Genomic DNA, 12944 nt, shown 5'->3' with positions numbered 1-12944 from the left:
TTCCGCACTATGAGTTGCCAACAAGAGGAGTGTGACTCTCAACCGGATTTTAGGGCGTGTCTTCTTTGAAAAGTACTTAACCAAGATGTCAAGATCGGGTAACAGATGGGACTCCAGTGCCTCAAGCTCCTTCTGGCTCTTGCCAGGTAGGTGCCATTAGTGTACATGAACTTAGCTGCCTAGGTGGGCAGCAGGGCAGCTATATATATATATATTAAAGAGCATTGGCACTAGTACAGATCTCTCGGGAAGTCTGTTGTTCATACAATATGGGCACCTTGAACCATCTCCACACTTGATGATCACTGTTCTGTTATAAATGAGCTGCATAATAAAATCTACGCTTTTCTTGTCCAGGATGATAAAGTATAATTTTAGCTTATTGGCAGTTTGTTTTACTAACTGAATAAGGTAAAAGCAATTTATATTTCCAAGACTACAAGAAAGGGAAAAGTATAAATGTTTAACCTCTTACTACCCAGAGGTGGACAGTTTTTCTGCCTTAGTAAAATATCTTGAGGGTAATATTCCATTGCCAAATCTCCACCTTTAAAAGAAAAAAGATCCCCTCCACTTAGCAGTTTTACAGACTCATCAGCTATGAGTTGACACTGGTTAAAAATGAAAAGAGTAATTAAGGCTTCTGTTACTAAGGCCATGTCTACACTTCCAAGCTTACAGTGGCACAGCTGTACTAATACAGCTGTTCTGTATGGGTGCTCATGTAGACTTGTTATACCAACGGGAGAGAGCTCTTCCATCTACATAAAACCAGCTCAATGAGCTGCGGTAGCTGTGTTGGCGGGAAAGCGTCTCTTGCCTACATAACGCTGTGCACACAAGCGTTTATGCCAGCAAGACTTATGTCGTTCACATCCCTGTGCGACAAAAGTTTTGCTGACATAAGTGCTAATATAGACACGGCCTAAGTTACTTTTTGATTTTATGAAGTGTACAAAAGTAACAGTAGAAGCCATAAATGTTGCATTGTTAAATTACTATTTAGTTGCTTTGAAATGTTCTCCATCGCCAAAAGGAGAAAAAAATCTCTCTTATGGGCATTCTGCTGCTATAGCCCCTCCCTCATGAATCAAAGTCAAAGTTCCCAGGAGTAAATGGCTCAACAGGCTGAGGTGAGTAAGGCACAAGGTGTCATACCTAATGGAACAGAAAGGGAGCAATGTGGCCAACATCACATCCAACTGCCTTTACCTGCTGGATCAGGTACCCAGGTTGGCCTTTCAGTGTGAGACCAAGGAAGACTCAAACCCACACCTTTCAGGATTGTGGTCAAGCACTGTAATAACCCAGCTATCTGTGGCAGCCTCTATAAAGAGATGGATGGCTGCAAGTCTTACAGCTACGGTGAATGGGTTTTTAGGACCAGATCCAGCTTCTGTTGAAGTCAGTGGAAGTTTTACCATGGTTTTTAATGGAGCTGGATCAAACCCTTAGTAAAGGAGCTCAAAACTAAAGCTAAATCGAGTTAGATTATTTCCGGGACTATGGATGATTAACATGAAATGACATTTCAACACTACTGCATAGGAGGTGCTTAGTTAAAACCTTCAAATCCTCACTGTACATACTAATTACTGTGTAACAATGAAATCTCTCTTAAACCATTAAAATGTCACATGAAGCATGGTTGCTTAATAGAAGTAGCTTTCTAACAAAGGTGGAGCAGAAATACTCTGTATGTTTGGGATACTTTGGGCCAGTCTCTTAAAACAAGAGGTTGCCTAATAAGGGTGGTGTCTCTTACAAGTTTCACTGTAGACATTGTAAAGTGGAAAGACCAGGTGTCCTAGGACTGTGTCCTTGGATATCTACTGGGAAACAGATGTACAAGGGATCAACACTTGAGCAACAGTGACAGGCATGTCCTTGTCAAGAGTCTAGCCATGTCTTATAGCTGCAGATTACTTTGAACTGAACTTGGTATAGATTACACGTCCTACCCCACGCTTAATTTCAAATTACTAGTCAAGATTCAGAATAATGGACACTCAAATTCTTCCACACTTTGGAGGGGAAAAGACATGTCACGTTGAACAGCAGTGCACATTTTTGTCTGTCGAGTCAAGCAGAACAGATTCAGTCTTCCCTCTATGAAATAAAGAGCCATCTGTTTTCAGTTCACTAGAGCTAATATATTTGTCATTTCATACTTGACAAATCATTTACAGCCCTGACCTGCTTTCAGTGAACACTATGGGAGTCTCTTCAGGGACTGTAGTGGGAATTAGATTGGGCTTTTATCAGTATAACAAATAAAAGATAATGCAACTCTGAATTGTAATAGAGAATTACTTAAGATATAATGTTAATTCTGAGGCCATAGAAAAAAGATTAATGCTGATACCTGAATTTAAAGCCATTGCGATTAAAGCTTTCTTTCCAGCCAAACTGTGAGATTTGTTGATGAGAAGAAATTCATACTGAGATTTTGACATTGCCAAAGCTTTTCAAATAGGTTAATTAGGTGACAGGAATGTTTGAGTGCAGAAGAACTGGATAATTTTGACCACGGCCCTGATTCTGCAACTTGTTCCATGCGAGTGCCCCTTGAGCCTGGACAGATCTATATTGACAGGAGTCTGTCCATATGGAAAAAGTTGCAGGATTGAGGACTAGATGGGTAAAATGATTGGTTCCTGAATAGTCTTTTAATACGTTGTGTGGCATTGCTTTTTATAAGCAACAAAATGTATCTATAAGCAGCTGGGTTTTTAATTCCTATTTGCTTTATTCCTGGCTCTGTTTTTTGGGGAATGGATGTTTATTTGAATTGCTCAAGTTGTTTTTCAGGACTTATGACTTTATTTTTCAGGACTTTTGAATCATGTTTTTATTTTTATTAAGATAGCCTCCAATGAATTGAGTCTGCAAAATGATAAATAAAGTGGAGAAGGGGAGTGAAAGTTCCAAAATCCTTGTATAGTAATAGCTCTGCCACTTACTGTCCACTTCTTAAATGTGGTTCCCTACCCCTTTTCTTTTTCTGTGTTCTTTTTCACTGTGGTTTAAAGACTAGATAACTATACTTTACTAGCTGTTATATTAATGAGAAGATGAGTTACATCCAGTTGTTGCAGGGATGCCAGTTTGCCTAATTGGAACATACCTGCTGTAATTATGTTGCTACATAGCAAAACCAAAACAATTTTATTTAAAAAATTAGGTAGTACTAAGATTAATGTAGCACCTTCAGCTAACTAATTCCCTCCCCGCAGGGAATTCAGCTAATTGTAAGGTGAGAAACTTGAAACAGGTGAACTAACAGGTATGTGTTATAGCCTCAACTATTTGTCAAAACATCATAATTTGTCATTTAGCATTGTCTGCAAGCTATTACCAAATCATTTACATCTAGTTTCTTGGTGCCTGCCATTTGAGGTCACATTGAGAAAACTGTTTAAGGCTCATATTCCTTGTCATACCCTGCATGCATTTTCTTAAAGAACAATTAATTTAGTTTGAATGCTAGATAATGCAAGACTAAAGAGACTCATTTAGATGGATTTCATTTGTCAGTTGGCTCTTACCGTAACTTTTACACAGAAGTAATTTATGAGCCAAACCATTGCCTTACCAGATACTTGGTTTTCTGGTGTGCTTAAATACCACAAGGCTTCACATAGGGTGGGCCCACAAGGACCATCTATTCTGGGACCAGGTCACCTGGAAAAGCAGCCATAGCCTACAGTTTGTGGAGGTGCTCAAGTGTAGATATAGTAGATTAAACTGTGTAGCTAGGCTTGATTAGTGCTCTGCTGGGGTCTATAGCTAACAGGCAAATACAATTGATCTAAGAGTACTAGGTGTTCTGTGATCTTATTGATTCACCCTGCAAAGGTACAGAATCAATAAGAGCACACTGGACTGAGGTACACAGAAAATACCCTTTGTGAATAAGCTAATAATTTTGGACCAAGTTCTCTGCTGGTGTAGCTCAGTTGACCAGCAGAGAATTTTGCTCTGTTTTTTTTAAATGACAAAATTCAATATTTTTGGATGACACTGTCATATCTAGAGCAGGAGTCCATTTCCCCTGCTTCCTTGACTTCCTGTTGTCCCTGCTAATCAGGAAACTGCACCAGAGAATGTGGAAATAGCAAGCATTGTGCAATCTGAAACTGATCTAATTTCAGAGGAATGTGCTTTTAGCAAGAGAATTTGTATTTTATAGCTAAAGGTGGTAAGTAATTTAAAGAGATTAATCCATTTATTTCTGAAACACAGCACTATTTCAGTAGTCAACTGAACTTCATTATTACTGTACTATTGTTGAAAATTAATGACTATTGTGTTTAGACTTAAAAAACAAACCTTTTCCTGGACCCCCTCAATTTAACATCAGCACAGGAAGTTTCCCAAAACCCTAGGTTATACACACTCTGGAAACACGGTAGCCATTGACTACAGTCTGCTGTTCATTATTGTATTGTAGCATATTGTGGTTATGTTTAGCTGTCAAATTATTGTCTTAAATTCATAATGGCAAAGAGTTTTCTTCATTCTTGCAGCACTCTGTGTGCTTCCCTTTCAGAAACCGGGAACATTTCTCACATAGGTCACAAATCTCTGTTTGTGATTATCTAGGTAGACACATGAGTAATAGTTCTAGAGCCCTGTCACAAATGCTAATTATGCCTGTCTGAGTCCTATCAGTTATTGCTTAAACTGTTCTGACTGGTCAAACAGCAAAGCCATTTGAATCATTTAAAAAAAAAAAAGCCATTGTGTTAAGGTCATTATTTCTTTGGTAAAAGTAGCAGTACAATACATGGTTCTTTTTACAAGCTTCCAGGGGGAGGTTGGTATTTTGTTAATTTTCATCTAATCTTGACCCTTTATAGTGCCTTCAACTTAAATGAATCAGTGTGTCATTTTAACCAATGCCTCTATCACTAATCATTTAGATTAAAAAAGAACGTTCCGGTTTTTATTATGAGCAGTTTTGGTATTGGTATGTTTAGAGGGTAAAAATAAGAAATGATCCATAGATTTGAATGAGAAGAAAAAGCTCAGATAAGACCCATTTTAGTAAAAGATGCCAGTTATAAGTTGTTCAGCTTTTAACAACACCACTGTATGTTTGTTGTCCATGCGATGGAATGAACCCCATTTTATATACACTACATTATACTGAATATAAACCATATATCTGAATCAAAGTGATAACATACTTGTTTGAACGAAGATGAAGTACTATTGTCTTATCAGAATCAGCTTGTTATGAAAAATTTACTTCAAATGTGGCAGACAATTATATTTTCTTTCACACAGTTTGAATTTCAAAAGCCTCTTTTGTCCTTCAGCTACAGCCATTTTGTCTTTTAACCACAGCACTTCTATATTTCCTTTAAAGGTATGATTTTAAAAGTCCTGGAGTGCTTTCTGTTTTCTGTGTGATATTCATCACGTAGTCTCAAATCTCTTCATATCATAAGGGGTCTTTACCAGTATTTGCAGACTGTCTTTGTTCTTTCCATACATTTAATCACATCTTTCAGCTTGGAACAGATTATTTCTTCCTCTTGCAAAGCCATTATAGCATATCATTTACTTGCAGAGAGAAAGGAAAATATAGTATCGATTCAGCATATCATTATTATTACCATCTCTATATATTTATTAAGGAGAAGAGACATTTATGGGCAAAGGTCTAATGTATTTTGGGAACTGTAATTGGACCAATAAAGGATTAAATTTTAATGATAGACAATTTGGGGTAGAATAGGATAGAGCACAGCTGAGAGGAAAGGTCAGCTTCCCCATTTGTTTCCTATATTGCTTCTCTGATACCTTCTTTCATGTCCAATGGGGTTTTCTTTAGATCTAGGCTTATCACATATAGATCTAAGATATTAGCAAAATATTGACTCTTGACTGGCACAAATGCTATTTTATAATTATGCAATTAGACTTTTTCTCTCATGTTTTGTCGCTAGCCATTCATGCAAAAAAGTCCTTTTTATTTATGCTTTACATGCATAGCTCTTCCACAACTTTAAATATTATACATTCCTATGGCTGTACAGCCCTCCTCTGTATCATTACATTCTTATGAGTATATATACAAAACTAGTCCATCAGCCAGTCCTACAGAGGTCAAGGGTATATCACCATTCCTATAGACACACTAATTTGGTAGTGCATTACTCAAAGTAGGCTAAGTGCAACAATATAGGCTGCAAAATATTTGTTATAAGCAAAAAGAGATTATGCACAGCTGTGTTTATTATCCTAGAACAGGGATTACAACTAATGGGTCATCCCCAACCACCTTTTCTTCCATTTTTAAATCATTTTTAAAAAGTGTCACTAACTCTTAGGGTTGCAGTGATCACTTTTTTTTTTTTTTGGTTTGCCATGTATATTCTAATGCAGGGGGTGCCTTCCTGAATCTAAAGACAGCCTGGAATAATAGCTCTAAGAGGTGTGAGCTGCCCTAGTCAAGTGCATATGGACTCTGAGATTCTGCGGGCAAGGAATTTGACATTTTTTCCAATATGCCACAGATTGCAGCAGTAGCTGGCAAAGGATTATGGGGCATGAATATGCTCACTAAAAGGAAGGAGCACTGACCAATTTGTAGACCACACCTCTATCTTTACACCAAACTCTTCATATTAAAGCTTATACATTTATAAACTCAGCAGACTGTTTAATTAAATGGCAATACTGTAAACATGAGACCCTCTGAGTGTCATATTAAGTGTCACTACACATAGCCAAAGCTGCCATGCCTCAGAACAGGGGAAATTCTGACTGGGAGCCCATATCTTGGATGCTGGGAGTTGTTGCTGCCAATCAAGTCAAAACAAAACAATTCCCCTCTCCAAGAGAACAGGAATCTGACACATTTATGATCTAGGTCCAGGTGTTCAGGAACAGCTGTTTAGAAGAGTTCAGGAGAGCCAGTATTTATTAATACAGTACAACTGAATGAAATTACAGCTGTGTCATCATCTGCCCATCTTTTATTATTTTCCATGCTGAGTAGGATGGCTCCATACATAAAGACTTCCTGTTTTGCTGTGCTCTGACAGGATGTATTAGAGAGAGAAAAAAAAGTCTTTGAAGCTTTCTACAAATCAGCTCCTGCAGCTGAATTGGATTGATATCACTGTGTTGGTATTTGCAATGACGGAGACCAAGCAATGAGAGGAAAGCCTGGTCTACACCCATTTTTGTACAGTTTATATTGGTACAGTTCCCCCATGTGGATGCAGTTATACCAGTGTAAAGATACCTTATACCCATATAGCTTATTTGCCTTTCTGTGCAGGCCTAGCTATACCGGAATGGGCATCTTTCTATTAATGTAACTGTGTCCACACGCTGGGGAAGGGGTTATACAATTTTTGTTGTAGACAAGCCTGAAAATACAGAGGCTGCTCAACTAGGATTATACCCCAAGCTATTTGGGCACATTGTTCAATTCACCAGGAAGCTTTCGCAGAAAAGAGGATGCCAGTGGAAACGAGAGGTACTTGCCAAGTCTGTTAAAGATGTGAACTTTAATAGATCCAAGCCTCTCCCCTATTTTATGTGAAGAACTGGGCACCCAACATTGGCAGCTCCTCTGCCACAATGAAGTTTGTTAGTTTTCACACAGTGAAAATTTGAAGCCAAGGGTTTTCTTTACTGTTGCTCTGCCCCTGCTGAATACTTCACTGATCAGCAATGGCTTATGTTGAATGCTTCTCTTGAGGGGCAGAAAGTGACAGAGGTTTTCAGCCTGGGGGTTGTAACTCACCTGCCCTTCCCATATTGTTAAGTGGAAGGGAGGCCCCAGCAGGGAAAAGGTTGAGACCCATTGTCCTAGAAATGATTATATTCACTTCTCACACTCTCTAGCCCAGACATTTTTCCTAATATTGGTATAGTGTTGGTACTGGGTCCTTGCTATTTTCAATCTATTCTGTACCTCATTCAACATTAGTATAAATTTCCACTCTAGTTAGTTCTGATAATTTTATTTTAGCTTAGGATTTTATACTGCTATTTGTATTATTTGAGCACATTCCTGATTTAAAAAATTAGCAAAGGCCATAGTGGGCTTCATAGAATCTATGTTTCCCCTCCCACCCCTCTTTTTTAACGAGATAGAAAGCTCTGCTTCAGATTGGCTCCTCCCAAAAAACTAACAAAAAAATCCTGAGTTGACTTGACAGGGGAATGTCTGATATTGTGAATGTTTTTCTGGTTATGTAGAAAAGCTTTAGCAAAGCAATAATGTTGTGCAGTTTCCTAAAGGCTGGTCAGATTCTGGATTACTCTGCTCTGCAGCAGTTCATTCCACCTATGATCACCTCAGTTAAGAATGTTTTGCTGTCAGTTTAAATGTGCATGATTCTGGACTTTGTGAATGGTATTGTTCCAGCAGAGCACAGCAGACCTGGTAATTTGTAGAAAAATGCTCTCTCTTAGCGTGCACTTGATCCATTATTTGCTTTAAAGATTAGGACCAATGCCTTAAAGAACAGAGGCTTGATGCTTTTATGACAGCCTAATCCGAGGAGGCAGCAGGCAACTAATAGGCACGAATAACACAAGTAGAAACAGCAATATGAAAGTGATAACCATAGTGGCTTATGTGAAATACTAACTCTGGGAAAAGTGCTGAAGGTGATTAGAAGCACTGCTAAGGGTTTTTTTTTTTTAAATGCAGACTACAGTATAGATCAGATATTGGATTAATTGTTCATCAGAAGACTGTTTGTTCTCTTTACAATCTGTTAACTTTCACCCACCATTTTCCAAACTAATTTCATGCTTATTTGGTACAGGGCAATGGGAATAACATCTAGAACTTCACATTAAGGAAAACAGAGCTTTCTGTACGCATTGTGAAGAGTCTGCAGCTACCTCTGCTATGGAACTGTACGTTAGGAAGAGTCAAAGTCAATGCTTCACGTAACAAACTAAGAAGGATTCTTTAAACATGCCATCTTGAATAATTTCATATTCTCAAGTTCTTGGCTTGTCAGTTTTTGTATCAGAGTTCAGAGTACTTTGACTTCCAACCTGCAGCTAGGAGAAAAAAAAAACTCTTATTGTTTTCATCTGCAGACAGACATTAGCCATTTAATCTTCTCATTACTCCTGCAAGGCAGGTATTGTTACTCTCATTTTACAGAGAGAGGGACAGCAGTAAATGATTTGGCCAAGGTCACAGAAGACATCAGTCTCAGATCTGGAAGAGAATTCAGAATAACTTCTTTTCGCTTCCTTTGCTCAATTAACCAGGCCTCTTGCTCTAGTTTATGCACAGCAATCCTATTAGCTAACAATGGTTTCAGAGTTCTAGCTCTGTATGATAAGTTTCTGTGGGTCATCTAGATTTAGGAATTTCAGATAAATCTTACCCAAAAAACCAAAACAAACATCATCCTTTCATGAATAACAATGAAACCTTTATTCAGACTATCCCTATCATAGCACCTTTTCCCCAAATTTGCTGCTTTTTTTAATAGAGTACCCAAACATGTGCTAGGGCTTTAGGAATGTAAGCCAACAGGTCATGTTTTTGAACTTTTTAGAAAAATGCTACCCTTCTTGGTTCCTCTTCCTAGCCACCCAAAAATGCAATATCACAAGAAAAGCAGCACTTTAAAAGCATGAGAGAAAAACACAAGTCACATTAGTGACTTTCTTGCAAAATCCTCATTACCATATCTGGGGCACGATCCTATTCCCAATTAACTCAATGACAAAACTCCCATTGATCTCCCTTGCAAAGGAGCAGCCTCATGCAGCTAGCACGTGTAGTCTCATTGAACATAAAGGTACTACTTCTTACAATCAGAGTTTGCACTATCCTGTAATCTTAAACAGATGTCCACTGCAAATTAACTTGCATTAAACAGGTTTCACTGGTGACTGTATAATATTATGTGCCTTTACTTTTCAAGTAACCACAAAACCAGTTATTTTACATACTCTATCATGAGCATTATCATCACTTATTATTAACACTTCTACAAAAGTAGAATAAAACTTTTAATTTAAAAAAAATTGAATTTGTAAAGGTTTACATAAAAAATTTAAAGTGTTAAGCCAAAATATTTAGTTTTGATAGAACTGGAATGAAATTTAAAAGGAAAAAAGCATACATCAACTTCCAAATACACTTTCCTATTGGACAGTTTTGAAAGCAAAACTAAGTCCCTTTCATTTTGGACTCCAGGTGGCACTAGTATTGCTTGGTTGGGAGAGCAGAGATGAAGTACTCAAAAAACATACCGCTTTGTCAACAGACAATTGCTTTCCTTTTTGAAAGGAAGCTGGGAAATAACTTTTAAATTGAGATTAGTTATTTTATTTCCTGTTCCAGCCACAGTCTATTAAGACTAGGCTAACAAATTTTAGTATATATGTCTCTAGCTTAGCTAATGGGTTGACAGAATACCAGTCAATGAGAAAGGAAAGGAAGGCCTAGCTGACTTCCTTGTGTTTAGTCTGCTAATCAGGACATCTTCATTACAATATATTCTCAAGGGATGGGGCTATCATATTCCCTAGGGCTATCAGTATCACATTCTCAAGGAATACTATTAGTATCATATTCCACAGTTTAGGAGACCTTGCCCTCAATGTTATGAAACGTTTCTTGGCATCTCTTTATACCATGTTGGCCCACTCAAATAATACCAGTTTCTTTAATGTTTGTCCTTTTAATATTTAGAGACACACATGATATCCATATACACAATCATATAATCATTCCTCATCAGGTAACCCCTTCAGACTCCCTCATCCCCTTTAAGTTTATTGCGCCTCTCTCAGGTCCACAAAGCTTACAGCTGTCTTCCTAGCACAGAGGGGCTTGGACTTGTGCCTAGTATATAAAGTGTAATCTCACCAGTGTTGTACTGAAATTTAAACTCCTCCTTCTATGACATGTCTGTAGCGATAGCTAAAGCTCACATTGATGGTAGAAGAACCCACCACACATTGCAAATTTATCTAATCCGCTGTTGAAGAGAAATCCTAACAACATTATTGCTTTCCATGTATTTTCTCCTACCAACACCTGTGTCTTGGATATACTTGCTCTATTTTATTTATTTTTTGCCATGGGCTATACTGTGCCATCAGTTTTTAAGCAAAACTCCAAGAGCTTTAAGAACATAAGAACGGCCGTACCAGGTCAGACCAAAGGTCCATCTAGCCCAGTATCTGTCTACCGACAGTGGCCAGTGCCAGGTGCCCGAGGGAGTGAACCTAACAGGCAATGATCAGGTGATCTCTCTCCTGCCATCCATCTCCATCCTCTGACAAACAGAGGCTAGGGACACCATTCTTACCCATCCTAGCTAATAGCCATTTATGGACTTAGCCACCATGAATTTATCCAGTCCCCTTTTAAACATTGTTATAGTCCTAGCCTTCACAACCTCCTCAGGTAAGGAGTTCCACAAGTTGACTGTGCGCTGCGTGAAGAAGAACTTCCTTTTATTTGTTTTAAACCTGCTGCCTATTAATTTCATTTGGTGACCCCTAGTTCTTGTATTAAGGGGGTGCATTTTATGGCCCAATGTTTTTAACCTTTCTAGGTCCTTTCATATAACAATCTTCCACTGGATTATTCCTAGGTATGAAGAATGACAGGTAGAGTGTCACAGTTTCTTTACCATGTAAAAGATAGCCTGAGTTACGTATTGGACTATTCATCACGAAAGGTTTCATTATGAAGAGTAAAGAGAGCGGAGAAACTATTTCAAACTGGAAGCCCCTTAAACTAGCCTATGTTGTCTCTGAGGTTTCTTATTCCTGACAGAATTCATATGGTCTACATATTTCTGTGCCCCCCTGAAGAAAAATGCAAAAGAAGTCTGTGGGGAGACACATGCCTCTTCCCCAGCAGACCAGGTAGCACATCTGTCCATGCCTGGACTCTGGAGCAGCCTCAGAGATACAAATCACTGCACAGGGAGAGGGGCTGGGCGTGCGTGCCTGCCTGCGGGGGAGACATTGATCAATGTCAGGAGGCGGGGCTGGCCAATAAGCAAGAGAGACTCTATCCCTCTCTCTTGCTACTTGGGCACGCCGGGCAAGGAGGGGGTAGGGCTTTTTATTACGTATGAGGAAGGCTCTGGCCCTGAGGCACAAATGTAGGAGCCTGCATGCCTAGTACCATGTCTATATATCAAAAAACCACAATTAAGTATTAGTACCATGTTACTGAAAATTGTTTGTTTTTAAAGAAACTAGCTTTTGAAAAAAAAAAACACAACCCCACATTTTGTTAATGTTGCTGTTATGGTTAAGTGATCTCACTCCAGAAATGTAGCAGCCTGCCTCAGTCAATTCCCCCAGGAGCAGGGCCGGCTCTAGACCCCAGCGCGCCAAGCGCGCGCTTGGGGCGGCATGCTGCCGGGAGGGCGGCAGACGGCTGCGGTGGACCTCCCGCAGACGTGCCTGCGGATGCTCCCCCGAAGCCGCGGGACCAGCGGACCCTCCGCAGGCACGTCTGCAGGAGGTCCACCCGAGCTGCGGGACCGGTGACTGCCAGAGCACCTCCCGCGGCGTGCCGCCCTGCTTGGGGCGGCCCAATTCCTAGAGCCGCATAAAACGTGTAAAAGTTTTAAGGCTCCTACCTTGCCAGAGTGATGTAAAGCTATATAAATGACAGTAAGGGAATCAGCTAGGAAAATCTATGTGCTTTTTCACTTTTTTCCTGTGCCAAAGTGGCACAATGGGGTTAGATTACAGCTCAGGATTTATTTTTACTTCCCCATTAAAAAACAAAATGAAACAAAATGACTTAGAGGGCAAATAAAACATTTACCAAGCAGTCAATAAAATGTAAGGATAATCAGAACCAAGCAATTCCAAAAGTACCTAGCCAGGTCCAGGACAATGATTAGCAAAACTGTATGACTTTCATGTGTGAAAGTCTGAGCAATTTAAAATGACTTTTTTTTGGT

Source organism: Mauremys reevesii, linkage group 3, assembly GCF_016161935.1.
Source record: "Mauremys reevesii isolate NIE-2019 linkage group 3, ASM1616193v1, whole genome shotgun sequence".
Taxonomy (NCBI): Eukaryota; Metazoa; Chordata; order Testudines; family Geoemydidae; genus Mauremys; species Mauremys reevesii.
This window is presented reverse-complemented; position numbering follows the sequence as displayed.